We start from the raw sequence: 8,061 nt of genomic DNA, 5'->3' as shown, positions 1-8,061 counted from the left end.
GTATTTTATACCCTCAAGGAATTCATTGTCCAGGAATAGAGATGGACAGTGACAGATATTTGCCAGGTGCATTTGGAAGCACTGGGGAATGACACTGTTAGGGAAGAGGGGACGAGGAAATAGTACCTGAGCTGAGTCCTAAAGCAGGAATAAAGGAAGGGAAGGGGAACTTTGGATAAAGCATAGAGGTGATACTGTGTCCTATGTGGAGAAACACTTGTGACGCCTGAGGTAAAGGATGGTGAGAAGTGAAGTAGGAAAGGAGTCAAACATTTGTTTTAAAGAAATATTCAAAGGGGTTGTAGGGGATTGCAGGCAAGAGGCTCAGTGACCATGGCCCAGAGAATAGACGATGACTGTGTAAACCAGAAGTAAAGATTATGGAGAACAGAGCCAAGAACCATGTTGGGTATGGAATCATTAGGATTTGGCGTCTGACCAATGGGATGAGGGATGGTGAGGAGAGGAGGGGTGCTACCAAATGCCTAAATGTGGTTTTTAGAAAACCCAAAACCAAGATTAGACCCATTTGCAGAAAATAAATCTGTTTAGTATTTAGTTTTAAATCCATTGAGATTAAGAACCTCAAATTCAGAGAAGAAATCTGGCCTGAAGCTGCAGACCTTAATAGTCATTAGCACCTGAAACCCTTGAGATAGGTAAGATCAACCAAGTAAAGAGTGTAAAGAGAGTATGGAAGCCTTCAGAATTCATTCATTCACAAGTAAACTGTGCTAGATGCTAAGGTTTTTATTTATTTATTTTTCTTTAGTGAGCAAAATTTTAGAAAATCCTATTGAGAAAAGTAAACGAATCCCCTAGATGTCAGAAGGTGAAAAATGATATGTTGGAGAATTGTTACGGAACCTGGACAGGATCCCCTGAGGGAGGAACCAAGCGGCACTTGGAGATCTTGGAGGATAGGTTTATTTAAGGCCAGCAGGCGCAGAGGAGATTGATCTCCAAAGGTCTGAGCCCCCAGCACATACAGAGGAGGTAATTTATACACTTCTACTTCCACATGCTTGGCACTTTGGCGCATGCGGGAAGCATTTTCGCATGCGCTGGGAAGCAGAGCAGGGAGAAGAACCCCAAAGAACCCCAGGGCAGGCACTGGGACTCCCTTGCTGGCTTGGTAGGCCATCTTAGAACACAGATTTTTCCCGATCAGAATGACAAGATTTAAGGAGGAAACAGAGCTCATGAAAAAAATGCTGGAGAGGAACAGTCACAGAAAACAAATGAATGGCAACTTTGGAAAGGAGAGTGATCAGAGAGACAAACTGCAGCCAAGAGGTCCAGTCAAAACTGGCGTTAGGAAATCATCAGCCTAATGCTGCCAGCTAAGCTAGTGAATTCAAGAATGTAAACAAAAATCAAAAGGAATGACAGTGCATCCACACACTAGAAGTTTCATGAGAAGAGAGGTATGAAAGAAAGGAAGGAATGTGTATGTTTCAGAAGTTACTTTCCTAGTTAGCGATTGGCAGCGGATTTTCCAATTTACTTCCATTCTAATTCTACACATGTAATGGCGGGTTAAAAAACAGTCTCTGCCCTCCAGTAACTTAGACAAATACATATAAACTGTCACAAGAAATCTACAGATATTCTCTATCAAGCAATTTTTAAAAGAAAATGTTTCCACAAATAGTTAGCGTATTAGTTGATAAATGATTACTGAGTGTATACTGAGTGCAAGACAATCTTCTAGGCCCCAGGAAGAAAAAAAAAAGACAACCAACCCATATTTCCTGTTGTCGAGGGATTGCCAGTTTAGCTTTATCTTTTATGAAGGTTTATTTCATTAATTTTGGGAAACCCCCATTATTAGAAAAATGATAAGAGCACATATAGCTTATTAATTAAGTTTAAATTGGTTCCTCTTGATAGTAGGAACAGAATATTAGTCTTCTCTAAAGTATTCTACAGTTATGCCTAAATTATAATAAAAGATTTCCCTGAACTAGTACAGGGCTGTAACTGATGTGCCAATAGAACTTGAGCTTTATGCCAGCAACAGAAAGAAAAATATTATGCAGAGTTTTATGATATTTCACATTGATTATAGGATTCTAACTATAAACAAAACAATCACCATTACTTCTGTCAACTACTAAAATAAAACTCAAAGAAATATTAATAATTAATGGTTTCTTAAAATATACTTTTAAAATGCCCTGTTGATTCAAAACAGGGTCATGCCTATAGTAAGCAATAATAAAATCTGAATTAATATAGATATTAATAAATAGTATCTCCTAATATGACTTGTGCCGGAATGCATTAATGTTAAGGTTTTTTGCTGTATTGACAAATAGGGCCTACACATGAACTTATCATTAAGTCCACTTTATTAATTCATAACTGCAGAACTCTTTGTTACCTGCCTGTGCTTAAATGGCTTTGGCCTGCGAACTGTGTATCTCTCAGGATGTAATGATGCTTGCGGAGCCCATCTATTCACAGTCTTGCCCAAATTCTAGCATGTTTCTATCACGCACCTAGGAGGAGCCCAGCCCCTTTTGAAGGTGGTCCTGACAAATCTCAGTGCTGTCAGAATTTACTCTTTGTTCCAGCCAAAACCCAGTAATAGGCCCTGAAGCCCTTCTTAGAGCAGTTATTTTAGGAAGCTGGCAATTATAAATCTTTTCTCTGATCTTTCAAATGTAAAATACCACCCAAATGGTTTCTTCAAGGACCTGAGAACAATCACTCTGAAATGCACTCAGGGAGGTACATCTCCCTGTAGCTCCCAGTCTCTATAGGAGGATAAGGGCCGAATTTCAGTGGGCACCTTTCTGCAACCCAACCACTGCCTCCTGTCCTATAAATAGAAACTTGTTTCTCCTCCGGATATGCACCAATGCACCCACTAATAAGTCCAGGTGGCCTAGTCACATGGACCACCCCCCACCCCAACACCCTTCAATGTCTTTCTTTAGTACCCCCCAGCCTTTAAAAGGTCTCCTGCCTTTTGTTTTGAGGATTTGAGTTCAGTTTGTGCTTGGCTCTCTTCCCTGTTGCAGTAAGTGCTGAATGAAAACTGTCCTTTACCACTTTAGGATCCAGCTCGGTTTTATCTTCAGTAATAATCTTCTAGAAATCTTCTGTCTTTACAAAGTCCTCTTTTCCCTCATCCCCTGAAGAGGTATGGCCTGAGGTCCTCGGTCTTTTCTTCTTTCTACATGGCATTTCCCATTTACAGGTCACTTTGACTATGCTGTCCTTGCTATAGACATTTAGTATCTAGAACAAGGAAGCTAAAATGAAGAAATTTTTGTACATGAAGGTGGAAAGGTGAATAATGCAAGAGTTTAATTCTTTCTTCTTGATATGTTAAAAGAAAAAGAAAAAGAAAAATATGGACGCTCAGCATTTCTTTTTCCATTACCAGGTAACATTAAAGAAACCAGCAGACATTCTCCCTAGTTCTGATCTTCGCGTTTCTTAGGGCTCATCACCCCCTTCATCACAGATACTCTGCAAAATGGTTCTTCACCTACTCCAGTTGTTTCTCTGGGCCATGTACTATACGATACTTTTGATATTATGTAAGCTTTCTGATCTTCTAGGAAGAGCATGAAGAGAATGTACTTCTTACGAAGGGTTTAGATAAAGTTATGGGGGGTGAAAGACAGGTCTGCCCAACTAACTGCCACCTATCTTCAGTACTTCTAGACATGTTTCTTCTATTTCCTGACACATTAACAAAGTTCCATCCAAACTGGTTCCTGAACAGAGCCTTCATTTTCTTCACCTACCCCCTCTGCCTTTTCCCTTTTTCATAATTTTTATGTCAAAATTTGGTCTATTCAAAGAGAGTCATTTTAAGTTTCTTTATTTTTAGCCCAGGAAAGCTTTCCAGCAGAATAAACTAGGTAAACTCTCCATCTTCCAAACCCCCATTACATTAAAAAAAAAAAAAAAATCTCCTAGTACCTAATTTCATTAAGTGTTTTATTTTCCGATCTCTCCCTTTAAGAGGAGGGATTTTGTCAGAGAGGTCCATACGTAGGCAGTAGTCAGTAAATACTTCATCAGTGTAAAAGAATGGCAGAAACATGAGGAGCAAATCATGTTCCCATAAAAAGACCAACTTAAAAGTTTTTCAAGTATATGCTGATATTAGCTTTATTTTAACTTCAATTCAGTTTTCCATACAGCTAATATGGTAAAAAAAAAAAAAATTCCCATTAGAAGGCATATCTTTTAATTTAAACCAATAAGAATATATGATTTTAAATTCTCTCTAGGAGACAATGAAGTATTGAAAAAAATAAGATTCTAAATATAAATACTTTGTTGAAAATTTTATTCTGTCATTGTGAAGACAGTGTATCCAAAGCTCATGTGTGGATCCCTGGACATGCCAATCATATAATGGTTACTGCTATAGAATTTCATCATTCACTGAGCATCATTAAATTGAGCTTTTATTAAAATATGTATGTTTAAAGTATAAATCACTGTTTAATATGTTGGTCTAGCACAAGATATCCATGACATCATGTGAAATTCATTATGCATTATTAAAGAAACTCACTATATGTCCAAAACCAAAGAGGAATTGATTTTGCAAACTTTTAGAGAGTGCAAAGACTGAAGAACTCTTAATGAGAGATCAGTTCAAACACAGTCCATCATCTCTGAAATAGAATACAAAAAATGAAGGTAAAAAGAATTTTAAGTAGTATAATGCATAGTTTATTTTGATTAATGGTTAAGATAAGTTATAAATGCAATATATTCTACATATTTTAAAGACAGTAGATGAGTAGCATAAAGAAAGTCTGAACAATAAAGGACAAATTTACATTAAGACAAACACCTACACACACACACACACACATACACGTTTTTTTTTTTTTTTTCAGTGTAAACTTTCTCATAGAAGAGAAGTAGGGTTTCCAGAAAGTATCAAATGAACCAGGTTCACATCCTCAGAAATAGTTCTATGCTATGTCAACAACACAAAACCATAGCTACCTCCTGGGTAAACCTCAAAATCACGGAGGTGATATTTATTAAACTATAGGCATCATCTGGACAAACACAGGCGAGAGGTGATTCAATCTTTGTGTGCGGTCCCCAGTTTCTGCAGGTTACACCCAAACCCATAAAAGTCTTTACTCCAAGAAAGGGCATTTCTGACTCAGAACATACATCTCTGGTAGCCAGGACATAGGTGAAATGGAGGTAAGCATTCTCTGCTTTCTGGGCTTTAACTTTTAGTCTCTTAGGAAACCAGCTTGTATCTCACTGGAGTGAAAGGGCAGAGAAAGAAGGAAGGGCCCCAGGATGGTGAATAAGACATTTCCTTTGAGTTCTGCGTGGACTGGAGGAACAAGCTCACGTTTGTGTTGACATTTCTGCAGTGCCTTCTTGTGTGACCTGGTGAGCCCTGGGTGCCAATACCACTGTCAAAACTGCTGCACTGGGGAAGGTGAACTCTTACCGGGAAAAGTGTAGAGAAACACACACATCTCAACAGCCTTTGTCTTTTAATTCATGATACTGACACACAGCTCATAGGAACATGCCTATGCTGCCCCAGTCCTCACTCTATCGTATTTATGGCTCGACTTTTTGTCATATCCCGAAATATCCCAAGAGTAGTATTTTGCTCTGTCCCTCAGTTCTCGCTATTTCTTTCGCTTTATAAAAGTTCAGGAGAAGACTTAGCGTGTAGATTGCCCACCTCTTCCCGAAGCAGCACATCTCGGGTGTCAGGGGAAAGTCTTTGAGGCCCCAGCTCCCGCAACTTCTCTTGATAGGAAGCTGGGGGAGATAGAGCCGAGGGGAGAAAATTTGTAAAATGTTAGTAGAGTGTGGAACCGGGACTCCCCCACGGAGTAGCAGTATCTCCACAGTGAAGTGGAGGATCCTCAGCAGCCAAGCTCCCGCGAGTGCGCTGAGATCAGCCCTCCGGTGCTGTTCACACCAGTACCGCCCAGGGTGCTCCTTGCCGCCTCTCTGGGGCTAAGTTTCTTTTTAGATGAGCCGCCTAGTGCATCGGAGGTGGTGCCTGCTTGTGTGCAATTGGGCTGGAGGACGTCACTTGTCCTTCCCACTTCCTAGCTGGGAAATGACAAAAACCAGCCAATCGCCAGGCTTGGGGGGTGGAGGCTGCTGTTTTCTCAAGCTGCTGGCACCACCTGCACAGTGCAGAAGGCGCAGAAGCTCCCTCCCTCTTTCCTCCTCCCCTCCTGTTCTTCCTTCTCCTCTTTCTATTCTCTTTCTCTCCCTCTGTCTCTCTCTCCCTCCCTGCCCCACTCTCTCTCTTACGCACGGGCGCACACACGCACCAGCACTCGCTCACCCCAGGGAAGATGCCGCAGCGCACCAGAAGGAAGTCAGGTCTCGCTCCCCAGAAACCAAAGCATCAGCTCTCTGCACAGAGGAGCACACAGATAGTCGCTCCTTTTCAGCGTGGAGAGGACACCTCAGCTGGGGACAGATTAGAGACACCTCTTGCTGGAGGGATGCTTCGTTTAGAGTGGGGAGTGGGTTTCAAGAGGGATAGCTTCTTTCAAGAGCCTTTGCTAAACATATACACGTGGACATACACATGAACATGCATACACACGCCCTCCTAAGCAGAGTGAAGTGCGGAGAGGGGCGAGGAGGAGGAGGAGGAGGTTTTGTATTCCCTGCACAGTTCAATCCAGAAAGTACAAATACACACGTGAACCGCTTCCCCGATCACCCACTGAGGGTGGGTGGTGAATGACACCCCCCACCCCCCATTCAGGATCTTGCAGGAAACAAGTGATGACAGAGGCGTCATTAGGAGCTTTATGGATATTTATGTGACTTTTTCATTGCCTTTGTGTAAATTCCTCGCACAGAAGTCGAGAAAACTCCAATCTGACTTAAACTTCACTGTGGAGAAACAGGATTCTGAGAAAAAACAGCCACCCAGGACCTCTGTTTTAAACACAGGCTGCCCACCCACATTCCCCACTCAAAGAAGAGAGAGAAAGAGGGAGACAGAATGAATGGGAATGAATATTCTCTAAAGGTCTCAGCTATCGGTCCATTCCTTTTCCTTGTACTGTACCTTGTATGGTACTAGAAGCTGTAACAGCCTTAACTATTTCTCCAAGGATCCGCTTCCATCTTTTCCCTGGGCGTCCACTGGGAGTGATATGGAGAGAGGTTTCCAGAGGCCTCTTGAGGTCCCCCAGCCTCCACCTCGCAGCCCTACCTGGACTCCCGGGTCTTTTCAAGCTGGGCAGTGGCTGCAGTTGTCAGCAAACTGAGCCTTTGGGGTTTACACATTCTCTTGCTCAAAAAAACAAAAAAGCAAACAAAACAAAACAAAAACAAAAAAGGTGTGGTCCAAGACCACTGATTCTCTGCCTTGGAAAAGGGGACTATAACCACCCCCACCCTCCCCCTACCCCTCAAGATTTAGGAAGTTAAGAACCCCTGAGTCTAGAGCCCATCCTCACTAAGAGTAGGGTAAGCAGTTGGATCAAAAACGCTCTAAGGATGGGTACTATGAACACTGATGCTTCTAGTGAATGGCTAGGAGAATTTCATGATTATTCATACTTCTGCAAATCCACTTGCACTAATGCATTTCTGTCGCTGTGACTATTTCTCAATGAACAAAAACTGCAAAAATAACATGGGGCAGAAGTTGGCATTTGTTGTGGTGATGTTTAGGATTTCAAATTTTCTACATTATTTTTTATAATTTTTAAAATGTTAAATGAGTGTATCTCTTATTAAAAATAAAACCAATAGGAGGCATCTATGAAGAAATATTCTTCACTTAATTAAATTCATCTAGCCTTACTTGACCAACTACCAGTGGAGCAGGCTGGATGTGAGAGTGTGAGAACAGAGACATGAATAAAATACAGCCCCAAGCCAGACAAGGAGCTCATTATCTCAGAGGGAAATCAGACTTTAAATAAATTGTCATGTTGAACAGCTCAGGAACAGTAGCATTGAAAGTATATATCTGTAACTTGGGTAAGCTTCTGGAGTGGTTACAGTTTTAGAGGCAAGGGGGTTGGGAGAAAGAAGGGCAGCTTCTTGGAGGAGGAA

The sequence above is a fragment of the Halichoerus grypus genome, chromosome 2 (genome assembly GCF_964656455.1).
Source record: "Halichoerus grypus chromosome 2, mHalGry1.hap1.1, whole genome shotgun sequence".
NCBI lineage: Eukaryota > Metazoa > Chordata > Mammalia > Carnivora > Phocidae > Halichoerus > Halichoerus grypus.
Note: the sequence above shows the minus strand (reverse complement) of the source record.